Consider the following 17,405-nt stretch of genomic DNA (forward strand, 5'->3'; position numbering starts at 1 on the left):
TCTCCTTCCCTGTATCCCCTAAAAATTATGCAAGGTCCCTTTATAATGGTCCCTTTTTATATATCTCTTCTTCCTTTATCTTCAAGTCTGTCCTGATTCTTCCCTTAAACCCAAGAGTCAGAACTGGTCTGCTGCCACTTCTTCCCCTCGTGCCTCGTGGCAGACATCACTAATTGATCATGATACTCTTTATTGCTTAGCCTAAATTTGGTCTCAAGCACAAGGCTTTAGACAACCATCTGCTTGCTCAGAAATTATATAAAAGAAAAAAATTTGGCCATTCTTGCCCTAATTCATAAGAATTCCTTCCCCAAGACGGCTGTATCATGCTTCCTGCTACCATAAGGGTCCCGCTGAGAATCACAGCGCCACCACCTGTCTGGCTTTGAGTAGTGCCTGCTGCTTAGATTTCCCTGTACCCTGGCTGCTTGCAGGATTGGGGTCCCTGGTATAGAGGCCTGCTTGGACTGAATCTGAGATTACCGCCCCTTGTAACTACTGTATCCTGGATTCCACTGTCAGGGTAAGCTTCCGAATCTGCGTGCCTTTTCACTGCCCCTGGACTCCCTCTTCTGGCTTCTGCTATATTCCCATTGACTGGGATTCCTGAGATCCAGACACATTTTCTTCCAAGAGAATCCCTGTGAAAAAACCCAAAAACCAGTGTCAGTTGCTCTATTTACCATATGCGTTTTTGTTGGGATTAAATGCAATAAATCTTATGGGCACTTAGCATGGTTGCTAGTGCATAATAGGCACTCAATAAATATTAGCCGCTGTAAGTTCTTCTGTCATCATAATCGTCGTTACCTCTTTTAGGGTCTCCACATCGATTCCAGAAAGCCTTCTTGTAGAACAATTAGGAACAGGCTTCAAGTCTCAGAGACCCTCTGGCCACAAATGGCTTAGGGACAATCATACCTAACAAACATTCAAATTGGAGCCCAGAGCAAATTAACCAGACTTGCCATTTACCGAGCTCCTATACGTGCCCAGCACTTTCCACATACCATCTTACTTAACCCGCACACAACCCAATTGGGTGGGAATTATAACTCCCATTTTATGGATGAGAAAGTGCAGTGTTGGAGAATCCAATGCCCAACAAAAACAATAGATAATGAAACTGAAAGCAAACCGAGCCCTTCTCAATTCAAAACCCATTCTTTTGTCTTGAATGTATTTCTTCTCTGCAAACAGCCTGTGTGCTTGAAACAGAGTTTAATTTCTGGGATTCCAACTAATCAGGTTTTATCTTGTAGCTTGTGTATTTCCTGCTCAGCCTTACATGAGGTAATTCCTGAAACTTTCCTCTCACAACCTGCCTTTTGATTTCTTTCTTCTTTTCTAATCAGTCAGCCAGACTTCTGGTTCCGATTGTTCTTAGCCGCTCTGGTTCCATTGTTTGACCTGATCATCCTTAAAGGCCCAAATCACGTTTAAATCCTCCATTTAGTCTTAGACTAGCCCAGCCCACATTCAAGCTATTTTACTCCCTCCTTCCAATATCTTTCACCCTCCTAGTACTCTGCATCCATTGCTACACAATTATTATTCTTAATTATTCCCTAATTATTTCAAGTACTCATTTATTCATTCATTCATCTATTCATCTACTGGGTTTGAGTACATGTTATAAACCAGACACTGAGTTAGACAATGGGTATGGAGATATGTAGAAAACAAGCTATTTGAAATGCTTTAGGGTAATTTTAGTGGGGCAAATAAGAAATACACACAAGTATCTATGAAACTATGTTGAATAAGAAAAATACAGTGAGAAATAGAGCTAAAAGAATTCAGACAAGGGAAGAATTACTTCTACCTAGAAGGCAGTAAGGAAAAGACAATGATTTCGTTGAACTGAGGAAGAAGACAGGAGGTGTTGAGAGAAGGGGGTTTCTAATTGGCAGGCTCTGTCTGAACACAGGCACGGAGCTCGGAGCTCGGTGAGGGACTGTCACAAAGTACCGGGTAGCCATGGTTTGCCTGGACTTTAGAGCGTATCAAAGAGAATTGTGGGAAGCAGGCACGTGGTGGAAGCCCCTACGTACTGTGGGAGTGTGTAATGATGTCATTGGATAGTAAGAGAGGGATCATAGGAGGTTTCTGAAATGACATAATAGAATTGTGCTTTGCATCCCTCCCCCCAATTACACAGGAAATCCGTTGAAGTTTAAATCGTGTTTTTATACTTCTTGCACATTTCCTCAGAACTCAGAACAAACCTGGACACAAAAGAGTATTCACTAAATAGCCAAATGACTGATAAGAAGCAAATTATGTATGATACTTATGTTATATATTTTGCTATTTATCAACGTCCATTGGAATCAGAATTTTTTAATTGCAAAGTATAGAGTTTAATTAGATAGCATGATAGTTAAGGAAAATAGCCCTTTGCCTCTGAATCAGTACTGATCAAAAGATAATACTTCAGGTGTTAATTTCATCTTCAAAAATATTTGTTATAAGAAGAGAAGCTCTAGACGAACCACATATAAAATGTGACTTTAATATTTATTTATTGTTTCTATTATGAATTTTTTAATTTTGTTCACTGAAATATTTTCCTTGAATCTCATCAAGAAACTGGGAAATGTTTTATTTTGTAAGAATTATTATTTTTTTATACAATTTTGAAAGTTTACTTTCCATTTACAGTTATTTCAAAATAGTGGCTACATTCCCCGTGTTGTACAATACATCCTTGAGCCTGTGTTACACCCAATAATTTGTACCTCCCACTCCCCACCCCTATGTTGCCCTTCCCTCCCCACTGGTAGCCACTAGTTTGTTCTCTATATCTGTGAGTCTGCTTCTTTTTTGTTATATTCACTAGTTTGTTGTATGTTTTAGATTCCACATATAAGTGATATTATATAATATTTGTCTTTATCTGACTTATTTCACTTAGGGTAATGCCCTCCAAGTTCACCCATGTTGCTGCAAATGGTAAAAGTTCATTCTTTTTTATGGCTGAGTAGTAGTCCATTGTATATGCATACCACATCTTCTTTATCCATTCATCTGTTGTTTTTTCTTTAACATCTTTATTGAAGTATAATTGCTTTACAATGGTGTGTTAGTTTCTGCTTTATAACAAAGTGAATCAGTTATACATATACATATATCCCTATATCTCTTCCCTCTTGCATCTCCCTCCCTCCCACCCTCTCTGTTCCACCCCTCTAGGTGGTCACAAAGCACCAAGCTGACCTCCCTATGCTATGTGGCTGCTTCCCACTAGCTATCTGTTTTACATTTGGTAGTGTATATATGTCCATGACACTCTCTCACTTTGTGCCAGCTTACCCTTCCCCCTCCATGTATCCTCAAGTCCATTCTCTACTAGGTCTGCGTCTTTATTCCCTTCTTGCCCTTAGGTTCTTCATGACCATTTTTTTGTTGTTGTTTTTTAGATTCCATATATATGTGTTAGCATACGGTATTTGTTTTTCTCTTTCTGACTTACTTCACTCTGTATGACAGACTCTAGGTCCATCCACCTCACTACAGATAACTCAATTTTGCTTCTTTTTATGGCTGCGTAATATTCCATTGTATATATGTGCCACATCTTCTTTATCCACTCATCTGTTGATGGACACTTAGGTTGTTTCCAGTCCTGGCTATTGTAAATAGAGCTGCAATGAACATTGTGGTACATGACTCTTTTTGAATTATGGTTTTCTCAGGGTATATGCCCAGTAGTGGGATTGCTGGGTCGTATGGTAGTTCTATTTTTAGTTTTTTAAGGAACCTCCATACTGTTCTCTACAGTGGCTGTATCAATTTACATTCCCACCAACAGTGCAAGAGTGTTCCCTTTTCTCCACACCCTCTCCAGCATTTATTGTTTGTAGATTTTTTGATGGTGGCCATTCTGACCGGTGTGAGATGATATCTTGTTGTAGTTTTGATTTGCATTTCTCTAATGATTAATGATGTTGAGCATTCTTTCATGTGTTTGTTGGCAATCTGTATATCTTCTTTGGAGAAATGTCTGTTTAGATCTTCTGCCCATGTTTGGATTGGGTTGTTTGTTTTCTTGATATTGAGCTGCATGAGCTGCTTGTAAATTTTGGAGATGAATCCTTTGTCAGTTGCTTCATTTGCAAATATTTTCTCCCATTCTGAGTGTTGTCTTTTGGTTTTGTTTATGGTTTCCTTTGCTGTGCAAAAGCTTTTAAGTTTCATTAGGTTCCATTTGTTTATTTTTGTTTTTATTTACATTTCTCTAGGAGATGGGCCAAAAAGGATCTTGCTGTGATTTATGTCATAGAGTGTTCTGCCTATGTTTTCCTCTAAGAGTTTGATAGTGTCTGGCCTTACATTTAGGTCTTTAATCCATTTTGAGTTTATTTTTGTGTGTGGTGTTAGGGAGTGTTCTAATTTCATTCTTTTACATGTAGCTGCCCAGTTTTCCCAGCACCACTTATTGAAGAGGCTGTCTTTTCTCCACTGTATATTCTTGCCTCCTTTATCAAAGATAATGTGCCCATATGTGTGTGGGTTTTTCTCTGGGCTTTCTATCCTGTTCCATTGATCTATATTTCTGTTTTTGTGCCAGTACCATACTGTCTTGATTACTGTACCTTTGTAGTATAGTCTGAAGTCAGGGAGCCTGATTCGTCCAGCTCCATTTTTCTTTCTCAAGATTGCTTTGGCTATTCGGGTTCTTTTGTGTTTCCATACAAATTGTGAAATTTTTTGTTCTAGTTCTGTGAAAAATGCCAGTGGTAGTTTGATAGGGATTGCATTGAATCCGTAGATTGCTTTGGGTAATATAGTCATTTTCACATTGTTGATTCTTCCAATCCAAAAACATGGTATATCTCTCCATCTGTTGGTATCATCTTTAGTTTCTTTCATCAGTGTCTTATAATTTTCTGCATACAGGTCTTTTGTCTCCTTAGGTAGGTTTATTCCTAGATATTTTATTCTTTTTGTTGCAATGGTAAATGGGAGTGTTTTCATTCATCTGTTGATGGACACTTAGGTTGTTTCCATATGTTGGCAATTGTAAATAACATTGCTTTGAACATTGGGGTGCATGTATCTTTTCAAATTAGTGTTTTTGTGTCTTTCAGATATCTACCCAGGAGAGGAATTGCTGGGTAATATGGTACTTCTATTTTTAGAGTTTTGAGAAACCTCCATACTTTTTCCACAGTGGCTGCACCAATATACACTCCCACCAACTGTGTACGAGGGTTCCCTTTTCTCCACATCCTCACCAACATTTGCTATTTGTGTTCTTTTTGGTGATAGCCATTCTGACTATGTTATCTTAAGTGTTATCTTTAAAAGCCATTTTTCTATTTCTCTTTTCTTTAAGAAGTATGATTCATTCATTTCACACACTCACTTTTAATGTTATGAAAGAAGATATCAGTGGGAGAGGATGTTTTCACGAAGCCGAATCATCAGAACTGGCAGTTTGTACAGGACCAGAAAGTCCAGGAAAACCAATGATTCACTCTTTGGACTCCTGTGCAAATAACTGTAGAAACATCCAGGCTATTCAAAGACCATAAAACAAACAAATAAAAAGAGCTTCTTCTCTCTTCTCTCAGGATTCCCTCATTGGAACTGCATACATCTTCCCAAGGCCAAAAACAAGGAGTTGAAAAACAGCAAAGATTTGGGTGTTAGTTTCCTCAAATAAGTTTCTTTGTGAAAAGCACTTATGTTTGAGTGGGAAGGGTCCTTTCATTTTAGATTCTGTAGAGAAGCGAATGGTGTAGAGGTCGTTTCCTGATCCATAAGTCCTATTTGTCAGCCTCTGATCACTCTGATGAGAGGTAGAGCTTAAGGAAAAATGATCCCACACTGTAGAAAGGGAGGTGTGTTTATATAACTTTTTCTACCTAAAGTAAAAACGTGCCTTTCTCGGAGTAAACTCCTTAATGCTGGTCAGTTGCAAAATATGCTTTAGGTAAAATGAATTTCCACCCGGATAATACTTTAAAACTAACAAGTAATTATAGAGATGTTTGGAACATTTATTTATAACTATGGAACTTTCCTTCCGGAAAACTCAAAGTTCCCTCAGGAGAGATGGATGGCGAGCAAGATTGAACAGGTTGTGCTATTTGCAAATATCTTATTTTTTAGGGAGGAACTATGTGTTTATTCTTAAAATGTCATCAATATTTCTTGCTTCTTTTCATTTGTCCAACTATCCATGTTGCTTGCACAGGAGAGTACTGTGTGTACAGAGAGTTTTCTCTACTTCAGAACTTGTTTGGTCTGCCCTTTTGGAAAAATAATTACACAGAGTGTCCAATACAGATATTAAAACTGGCGACATCTAGTCCTGTAGCAATGCAGGGTCAGGAGACATTTGTTTGAGCTGAACTCATTGCATAAAAGACTATTTAGTTTTTTGAGAAGTGAGTCAACATCCGGCAGCATCCCACAGTGTATCAGGCTGAGACGTTATATTTTCTTTCTCGTTTGTGGTACTGTATATAGTGTCTCCCTTCTTTCTAAATCTGCTCTTCCCAGACGGAGTTGGTCTAGCTGTTGTTGTTTGTACTGAGTGGTTTTTTGGGAGGAGGGGTTAAGAATAGCAAGTCCAAGTACATCATTATTGTTTGCAGCCCTCTCTTCAAAAACTGCCATGCACTGTATGCATTTACTTTTATGAAGTAAAAATGGTAATTCCCGGTAGAAGTACACTAGGGCGGATGGGAAACAGATGCTCTGCTCAGATTCAGGGACAGACTTTCAGGTACCATGGAAACACAGAGGACAGGAAAGCAATTGCATAACACTCTGACTTAAAGGCACTGATCGATCAGATGACATGGACGTACCTTGTTTAATGGTGTTTTGCTGACACAGGTTGGCCTGATTTTCTACAGCTGCAAGGAGTCAGGGAACATTTTAATATCACCGATTTATCCTATCCATCTCTTTTGACTCCACACTTTGGTGGGGAGATTGGTATCATGGGGAGGTACCCCTTTATTTAGATAGAGAAAAACAAAGTCTTGAAAGAATGACTAATAACCAAATTGTCAGATCACGAATTTGTGGCAAACACAGAAAAATCTCTTTAAAGGTTCTGTCGTGTGGGAATGACATGTGTCTTAGGATCAGCGCCCCAGAAGCAGATCTTGAGAAAAGGATTAGAATGCAAGTAGCTTACTGGGAAGTGATAGCAGGAAGCAGAGGTTCTTGGGAGGGTGGGAAATTTAGACAAGAAGGGAAGGAAGCCAATAATAAAGGGTGTGCTACCGAGCAACGTACTGATGCAGGTAACTAAGGCTCAGTCCCTCTGAGGAACTCTGGGAAACAGTGTAGAACATTCTGAGTTGTCCAACCTGAGGAGCAAGAAAGCTGCGGGATTGATCTGCGAGCTTTCGCCGTTCATTGAAAGAGAACTGTCCTCGGGGATGTTAACTTCCCAGTTCTTCCGGCTCTCCCTGAGCAAGGGCATGCTTCTGCAGCCCAAAAGAGCCCCGAGGAGACAGCTGCGTTGCCTTTGGCTTGTTTAGGCATCAGAGGAGTCCTAGGTTATAAGCTGACACTGTTGCCACAGAATGCTAATAATTTATTTACCCAAGGAAGCTGAGAAAGAAAATGAATATATTGATATAAATGAATGAATGAATACAATGAAATTTTGTTGAGGGGTGTTGCATTTACATGGTTTCAACATACCGTCTTACAAAATAGTTGTTAATTTCCAAGGGGAAAAGAGTAACTTTACAGTGAGGAAGTCTGATAAACCACCTGAGTCTAGTGGTCAAAGTTAATATGACCAGTCATGAGAAAAATTAAACCACGTGCCACCTGAGAGATGCCATGAGAACACAGCGTCACTTCTAGGATAGTGCTGCCAAAGAAGTGTGATCTGACTCTAATCCTGAAGGAACATCAGACAAACTCTGCTTGAAGGACATTCTACAATATGTAACCTGCTCTGTAAACTTTAAAAGTGTCAGAGGCATGAACGTCAAGGAAAGACTGAAGAACTGGTCCAGACTGAAGATGTCTAATTGTAACATGTGATTCTGGACTACATAATTTTTCCATAAAGGACAATTATTGGGATGATTGGAAAACTTGAATGGAGTCTGGGGTTTAGATGTAGTGATATGTTGATACTAATTTCCTAATATTAATGGTATATTGTTGTTATATAGGAGATCATCCCTGTTAGTAAGAATTATACACTAAAGTGTCTGGGGGTGATGAGGTATTTTGGCAACTTACTCTCAAATGGTTCAGGATAAAACAGTCTTTCTGGCACCCTTCTTGTAACTTTTCTGCACATTTGAGACTGTTTAAAATTAAATACTTCTTTAAAATGTAATTTAAAGAATCAAGGAAAAATTATGTAGAATTTATCCACTGCTCTTTCCTTTTAAAAGGTATCTTCATCAACAGCTGCAAGAGTAGAAGAGAGGCGATTACACCTATAACTTATAAAATTCAAAGCTGTCACTGGCTACTTTCTTTTCTTCTTTGAAATGTAGATTGGGAAACAGAGAGCTAAGATACAGAGAGAAAGACCAATGAAGCCGGCCTACAGAGCTGGATAGAAAAGAGAGATGGAGAGAATTTTAACAATTTTGAGTTCCTGATTTTGGTTTGTTCCTGAAACCCAGTTGCATTTCTGTCTTTGAGTTTTATCCATTATCCTAATAGCCTTCTAATAAATATCTCGTTTCCTTAAGCTAGCTAGATTTGGTTCACTTACTTGCAACCGAAAAATACTAATTAGAACTTGATATAAAAGAAATAGGGGCTGCAAAAGACAGACCCCAACGTGTGGAGCTTGATGAGTTCAGGTGAGAAGAACTGAGGATTCGCTGGCCCTCATGTAGGACGATGGGAAACCGCAGGTCTCATGCAGCAGCAAAGCAAGCAGCCTAAACATCCTGCTGCCTCTGGGGACTCAGACTTCATGCCACTAACACTGGAGCACTGAGGCTTGCTGGTAACTTGGCGGGGTGCCTGTGTTAGAAGCTGTAGGCAAGGTGGGCTCCAGCAAGGACTGCAGAGAGACAGGCGCTCCCTTCAGGTGGGCCTGTTGGAAAGCAGATAAGGGACATCAGTTTAGTGCAGAGCCTTGTGAAGAAAAGCCATTTTCCATCTGAGGCCTAGCTAAGGAAGGCCACGAAGCTTGAGATGACCAAAGCCTTGCTGGGTGGCAAGTGCCAAATTCCCTGAGACCTGCAAAAAAGTAAATGCCTTGTTGAAGGAAATGAGGGATTTGGGGTATTTGAAATGGAGATATTTGGGGGAAGCTAGAAGAGTCAGGACGCACTGATCTTCTTTCAAAAAAACCCCTCTGTTGCAAATCCACTGCCAGTCCAAAGACTTGATGCTTCTCACTGACCAGCAAATGGGCAGGAATACAGCCCAGGAAAGGTCAAAGCATTCCGGGACAGATCAGCCCCACTTTGTCACCACTGCCTGGCCTGTCACAGAACCTGAGGCTGATTCTGTAAAGCTCAGCGCTAGCAGAAAGGACAGAGTGTTCACTTATGTTGTGAAGAAGCCATGAGGATTGGGGCCCTGCTTCAACTTGAGATTCAGAGTGTGATGGAAAAGCTTTCTGTCACTGATATGAGTTTTGAAAACAAGATAAACAATCAGCTGACTAGTTGGATAAACAACAAGGTCCTACTGTATAGCACAGGGCACTATATTCAATATCCTATGATAAACCATAACGGAAAAGAATATGAAAAAGAATATATATGTACAACTGAGCCACTTTGCTGTACAGCAGAAATTAACACAACATTGTAAATCAACTATACTTCAATAAAATTTTTAAAATGCAATTTTAATGGAATTGTATTGCAAAAGACCTCATGGACTGTTAAGGTGGTATGGCCTTCCCTGCAAAAATCCTTCTCTGTTCTCAGAAATGACCCTGAAAGATTGGACAAAGGAACTCATTCTAACAGGTAGAACCTGAGGCAGTCAGATTGGCACAGCAAAAAAGCTCACTCTAATTAAAACTGCTACAAGGTATTTTTATAGGTGAGACCACAGAAGATAATTTCTTACCCAAGACCACAATTGGGCTATGAACACAGGCAGTCTTGTTCCAGAAATTCCACACCTATGGCATTTACTGATTCTGTTTTGTCCATCAAAATGAATCTAGAAGTTGAATTCTGGTTCTACCACTTATAAGCTGGGTAACACTGGACGAGTTATTTAACCTCTTTGTGCCTCAGTTTCCCCTCCTTTAAGTGGGAAGTGTAATGATAGTGTCTACCTCATGGCGTAGTTGGGAGGATTATGTGAATGAACAGAGGTAAAGCCCTTAGAATAGTACCCGGACTGCTACTCTGTTGTTGCCGTTGTTATTTACATTGTTATCAAATTTTAAGTTCTGCATCAAGGACGAAAAGTGTTATTGCTGGGCCAGAGCTTCTGCATCCCTAATCGACCCTATTGTGTCTCAGGGAGCCTCCTCAGTGTTTTACAGCCAGGCTTTGACAAACTCTTAGCAATAAAATCTCCAAATGGCCTCAAACTTTAGATGAAGGAACATTGTGAGGGCTAGACGCGTTTGATGCCTTCTACCACATCTCATTAACTCAGATCACCGGAGGATGTGTTTTAATTAGGGAAGGAACTGTATTATCGCGTATTCTAAATTTAATTACAGTGGAAAATGCCTTAAAATCCTACGTGTTACCCAAGTAAACATGATTTAGTTCTTGTCCTATTGGAATTCACAATTTAGTGGAAGAGACAGATTAAAGTTTAATACCATGTGGTCAGGATCAATAGTAGTTTGAGAAGGAAATGTAGATTTGAAGGAAGCTTTGAGAGATGAGGGATGAAGACATGCCAGGCCAAGATGACAGCGTGAGCAAATGTGTAGAGAATTTAGAATTTAAAAATTCATTACAGGGACTTCCCTGGCGGTCCAGTGGTTAAGACTTTGCCTTCCAATGAACGGGGTGCGGTTCGATCCCTGGTCCGGGAGCTAAGATCCCACATGCCTCGCGGCCAGAAAACCAAAACATAACAGAGAAGCAATATTGTAACAAATTCAATAGACTTTTAAAAAAAAATTCATTACATGTTTGAGAGTGCTGTGGAGTTTAGTGTAGCAAGCTAGAGCATGGCATAAACAGTGGGCGATGCATCCAGAAAGGTAAGTTGGACGTTGAACGACATGAACTTCATACTTTTAAGCAAACATATGCTACTAGCATTAGTAAGAAAAACTCCTAGGAATTATTATCCTTCAATGAATAGGTAACAATATCTTAAATTATCCCAATAATTTAAGGAGATGAATATTGCTAAAATAAAGTTAGCGTGCCTTAAATTTCTAAAATATTTTCTTTGAATTATCATTTATATTACAACATGCTGACATACTCTATCTTAACCCAGAAACTGTGTATTATCAAGATTAACAGTCAAATGTTATTATTCAAAATTATCCTAAGGCTTTCCTCATTTTTGCTCATAGATGATCACAAATTTACTCTTTTCTTGCTCTCACTGAAATTATAAAGTTTGCCATGATACTGCCTGGAGCACCATTTCCATGACTGTGTTTTATATAAAAAGTAAAGTGTGGTCAAAAAAAATTGGGAACCAATAGAATAAAGAAAATTAATGGGTTCTTCATGGCCGGACTATTCAGGGCCCTTCATATGCTAATTTTCATTGTGAAACACCAAAAAAGGATGGAGTAAAGAGCAGTTTTTTTTTGTTTGTTTGTTTGTTTTAAGAGCAGTTTTAAAAGTTACTTGACAGGGCTTCCCTGGTGGCACAGTGGTTGAGAATCTGCCTGCCAATGCAGGGGACATGGGTTCAAACCCTGCTCTGGGAAGACCCCACATCCTGCAGAGCAACTGGACCCATGAGCCACAACTACTGAGCCTGCGCATCTGGAGCCTGTACTCCGCAGACCCAACACAGCCAAAAATAAGTAAATAAATTTATTTTTAAAAAAATTACTTGACAAACATTTACTTCGTGGACCACCTAGTAACATCTTGAGGAAGACCAGTGCTCTGTGGATTCCTGGGTGGGTAAACCTATTTGGAATCCTCCAGGTTATCACATAATGCCCATCCAAGAGCAGCTGCAGCCCTTAGCTCCCTGACAGCCATGTGCATAGCTGAATGGTGACAATGAACCCCTTTTACTGGAAACCCTCCTTTAGGATGGCTTACAGAACAATAATTAATTTTATTATAGCTTTGATTTTTCCTCTAAACCATTATTTTTTTCAGTAAAATAAATACTGTCTACAGGTGTTTATTTTTATAATAACCTCTTTTATTTCCGAGTGTTTCTGAGCTTGGCAATTATACATTTCTCTTAGTCACAAAAGTTCGTGACAACTAGGAAAACAGAAGGTACTTTCTGTTTTCAGCCATGCGTCTCCAAGTTCAAGAAATACACCGAGACTTATTTTCTTCTGTAAGAAAAAAAAATGAAGTGTGCACCTTGAGGTGGTGAGGGCTGAAGGTGTTAGGAAGAAGTTTCCAAAGCTGGCGGCATGTTGGATTGAAGAAGCTTCTAAAAATACTGAGTCCTGAGCCTCACGTAAGACCCCCTAGATCAAAATACACAGGCAAGGGGCTTGGAACGTTTATCTTTCAAAAGCTTCCCAGGTGATGATGGTACAGCTGGCTGGCAGATTGACAGACTGTGGTGGGAAGCGGAGATTTGTTAAAGCTTGACGCCTTTGTCCCATGACCTCCTTCAAATTCAGGTTTATGTGGCATTTGAGTCAGATTTACTTAGAGTGTTTTCAATTGTTTTTCTTTTGAGACTATAATGATACTCCAAACAGAATCTTTGACTTTTTTCCCTCTCTCTCTTTATGGGTCTCTCTTATCTGACCATGTATTATATACTGATGTTTCCTCAGAGAGTGTTGAGTCATTAGATATTTGGTGAATTACATTTTTCACACTTCATACTCTTTTAGGAATCTAATTGTCTCCTGGTTTCAACGACCACCCACATGCAGATAACCTCTTCCCCAAATTTCAGATTTCTGTTTCCAACTCCAGCTGGGCTTCTCTACTTGGATGTTCCACAGTCATGTCAAATGCAATTTGCCGTCCTCTCAACTCCTGTTCTATTCCTCATACTGTGTTTTCTCTCTTTCAGTGGGTGGCACTGCCAAGTCCGAATCATAGGAGCCATTATTTTATTCATCCATAAATGTCATCTCCTATATTCCAACTTGACGTTTCAAGTCCTCATCATTTTCCCTCCTAAATATTTACTGTGTCTCTCCCCAGGTTCCAGAATCTAGAATTCAAGCAAAGAACAAATATTAGAATACTCTTTTTGAACAATATTTAAACACTCATTTTTTTATAACATTATATACATATATAAAAAAATACCTGCTGAGATAGAAACAACTGATTTACAATTGAACTTGCAAACAACCCGTTTGAAAATTGAATACTGACTATACTAGTAATTAACTTCCAAATCAATAAATGTTTTAAATCTTATTGTAAATATTTGAGAAAAATGGTTATAATCAGAGTAGGATGAAGAGGTAGAGAGGCCCTTTAATGGGTATTCTGAAGTGATTTCCAGATTTTTTTCAAGAGCTTTAGAAGTTTATGGTTCAGGGACTTCCCTGGCGGCGCAGTGGTTGAGAATCTGCCTGCCAATGCAGGAGACATGGGTTCGAGCCCTGGTCTGGGAAGACCCCACATGCCATGGAGCAACTAAGCCCGTGCACCACAACTACTGAGCCTGTGCGCCTACGGCCCGTGCTCCAAAACAAGAGAAGCCACCGCAATAAGAAGCCCACGCACCGCAACAAAGAGTAGCCCCTGCTCGCTGCAACTAGAGCCCACGCACAGCAATGAAGACCCAACGCAGCCAAAAATAAAATTAATTAATAAATTTTAAAAAATAGAACTTCATTTTTTAAAAAAGTTTATGGTTTGACAAAATATATCATTTCATTAGAAAATTTATTTCTCTCTTTTTTGTTGTTGTTCTCTTTTTCCAACGTATTTTGTGTTTCCTGGATTAAATGACTGGTTTCTTTGTAGTTGTGATATTTGGACTGAGTTCTAGTTATTGGACGTTAGAACTCACTGAGTGCAGTAGGTCGCTAAAATTTGCTCATCAAATATTCATTACCTACTGTAATCTGGGGATGGAGAAGGATATGGGCTGCAGAGGGGCTTGATGAAACTTTTCAGCGTGATGAAAATATCATACGTACGTCGTGGTGACGGTTCCAGGATTGTATGCATTTGTCAAAACTGTGCCTTATTGTATGTAAGTTATACCTTAATAAGCCTGACCTTTTAAGAAGCTCCACGTGCAATAAAAAGTACCTTGTGGGCGGGCCTCTTAGCTGGGCAGGGCCTGCTGACCAGGAGACGGCAACTGAAGCCCAAGAGTATAGGGCGACTCAAATGCATGGTGATGGGGTGTGGACTGCCGGAGACCACCACACAGGCTGACTGCTCGGGCCTGTGGTCTGAGCTCTGGCAGCTCTGGAACTAGCGCCAAGGCTCCACGGGTGGGGACCGTAGGCGTGTGCCAGCTCCAGCGAGGTGGTGGGTGGGCGGCGACCCCAGGTCCCACGGGACCGTGGACGGTGGACGGTTGACAGAGGCTGCTGCTTCACATGCCACTCGCACTCCATGGAGCTAGGCATCCACATGTCTGGGCCGCTTCCCTCCTGCTTTTTAGAGATATTTTATAGAAGTACGTTGAAACAGATCAGCCATGTTTGGGTGGGTTTGGGGTTTACAGATGGGTTGAAATGAGGGACACATAGAGAGAGACAAACAGAATATAAGAAAAAGATCCTTTGATGGGAACATATTTATATCTGAAAAATCCAAGAAAGTACATGTGAGAATCAGGGCTGCAATCAACTAAAGAAGCACAGAGGTGGCAGAAAAGAAACACTGTGTAGACTGTTCCCAAAGAAGTGATAGTCTGGTCATTTTCCTGCAGAGGGGGAGCGATGCACTGGATACAGAGCACAGTAGGTTTTGCCTATTTAAAAATTCTTGTTGCTGTTGTGTTTTTTGGGTACACTAACCAGGCGTCTGAAATTAGACAAGGGTGCCTGCATTTCTGGGAAGGGATCTATAAAGCAGGATTCTATGTACATATATTTTAATCCCATTCATATGACATCATTGAAGAGCAATTCTTATGGAAAGACTATAACGAAAATGAATAAATTTATGCTTAATACAACGTAACCACTGAAGCAAGACAGGCTTGAAGAGAGTAAAGTAAAATGATGTTTTTGATTCTTCGAAGGGTTTAAGATTGCCAGCAAACTGTAAGAACCTAGGAGAAAGGCATGGAACAGATTCTCCTTCATTTCCCTCAGAAGGAACCAACTTCCAGACACCTTGATCTTGGACTTCCAACCGCTAGAACTGTGAAAGAAAAAAATTATGTTGTTTAAGCCACTCAGTTTAAGGTATTTTGTCCTGGCAGCCCTGCAAACATACTGGGGCTGTGGGAAAATAGCATAAAGGGTATTTGAGTGAAAAAAAGGGCATTCGAGGAAAAAAATAGAGTAAAGGGTATTAGGAATCCTTAACAGGGCCCTACCTCACACCAGTCATTTTTTCTATAGAGACTCCAAGAGGTAGCAAATTCTTTTTTTGACCATCCACACCTCCTGCTAGGGAACACTGAGTTTCGTCCCTCCCTCCAGCTCCCAGCACTTTGTAGACATCTTCATCACTGTTCCCATAAAATTATCCTGAATGATTTCTTTCTGTCTCCACTTATCCCACCAGACTAGGGGCATCTCAAGAGCAAGGACTCTCTCATTCTCCTTCATGTTCCTTAATTTCTAACACACATTCTGGCACATGCTAAGTGCTCAATACACACTCCTTAGATAAATGAATGGAGAATGTGCATCATTCAATGAGAATTTAAGGTATGCAAGCTGCCCATGGTCTTATAACTAATAAAATTCGATACGGATTAAATCTAGTTTGTCATGAAACGGGTCTGCGCTGCCTTTCTTTGGTGGCGCAGCAGCTCACCTGGAACAGACTTCCCAGGCAGTGCAGGCTGGCTGTGGAGACACAGACCCTGAGCCTTTTGCCGCTGTGTGAGGCTTGGGCCTATTGCCCAATCTGAAGACCAGAGATGGTAACAGCACTGCCTACCTCACAGGGCTGTTGGGAGAGTTCAACAGGCTAACACACGTAAGAAATACTTCTAATAGTGCCTGGCAGAGAGTTTGCGCTCAGAGAGTGCCAACCATTATTACTGGAGTGAAGACTCGCTTGGGAAGACTTCTGAAGTCATTCAATAGTTCCTTGAATGTCTACTATGTGCCTGGGTCACTGTGAATAAAATGAGGGTACAGATTTGTTCTCACTGCTCATTGACCTGACAGCCTAATGCGGAAGGCAGAGGGTAATCAAATGATCACAAAATAAATAAACAGTTCAATTGTGACCATTGCTATGAAGGAAAGAGGCTAGAACTTTGAGACCAACAACGGAGGATTTAATTGGCTGGCAGGGTCAGGGATAAGGAACTGAGATCTGAGGTGTTTGTGGAAGTTGGCTAGTGAAGATGTGAAGAACACTATTCCAGACAGAAAGAGCGGACGTCCAAAGGTCCTGAGGCAGTAAGGGCTTTTCGGGTTTGAGGAAGAGAAAGGAGGCCAGTATGGCTGGGGTGCAGAAAGTGAGAGGAGCAACAAACTTATGGTTACCACCGGGGAAAGGTCGGGGGAGGGGTAAACTGGGAGTCTGGGATGAATATATACACACTACTGTATATAAAATGGACAATCAACAAGGACCTACTGTTGAGTACAGGGAACTCTACTCAATATTCTGTAATAACTTATATGGGAAAAGAATCTGAAAAAGAATGGATATATGTATATGTATAACTGAATCACTTTGCTGTACACCTGAAACTAACACAACATTGTAAACTAACTATACTCCAATAAAAATTAAAATTAAATTAAAAAAAATTAGGTTGTATAAAAACACAGCAGCCAGCTCCCATAGAACTTTATCAAGTTGATCAAAAATGGTCAACCCTGAAGAATATTAAGCTTATTGGACTTCAAAAATAGAGAATCTTTTGGGTATCCAGGCAAAACAGATCAGTTAACTTACAAAGGAAAAAAAATCAGGATGCTCTCAGACTTCTTGACAACAAAATTACATGTGACAAGGTAATGCAGCAATAACTACAAAATTCTTAAAGAAAGAAAACATGACCCAAAGATTTCCTACATAGCCAAGTTGTATCTAACGTATAAAGAAAAGAGGTAAACTGTTTCGAAAATACAAAAATTCAGGAAACACATTCTTCAAGGAGAAGTTCTTTAAGATCTTGAAGAATTCATACCTCACAAATTACAGCCAATCTAAAGATAACTAGGAACACAGAAGCAA

General features: G+C 40.0%; 1 long non-coding RNA gene across 1 annotated transcript in view; it reads left to right on the plus strand.

The window, feature by feature from the left end:
- The first annotated feature begins 9,059 nt into the window (after positions 1-9,059).
- LOC309660844 overlaps positions 9,060-17,405 on the plus strand; it is a 398,319-nt gene continuing 389,973 nt past the window's right edge. The window contains exons 1-2 of the long non-coding RNA XR_014263672.1: positions 9,060-11,712; positions 11,747-13,626. This is a non-coding gene — a long non-coding RNA (uncharacterized lncRNA). The remainder of the gene's footprint in view (positions 11,713-11,746; positions 13,627-17,405) is intronic.

Source organism: Balaenoptera physalus, assembly GCF_965194825.1.
Source record: "Balaenoptera physalus genome assembly, chromosome: 5".
NCBI lineage: Eukaryota > Metazoa > Chordata > Mammalia > Artiodactyla > Balaenopteridae > Balaenoptera > Balaenoptera physalus.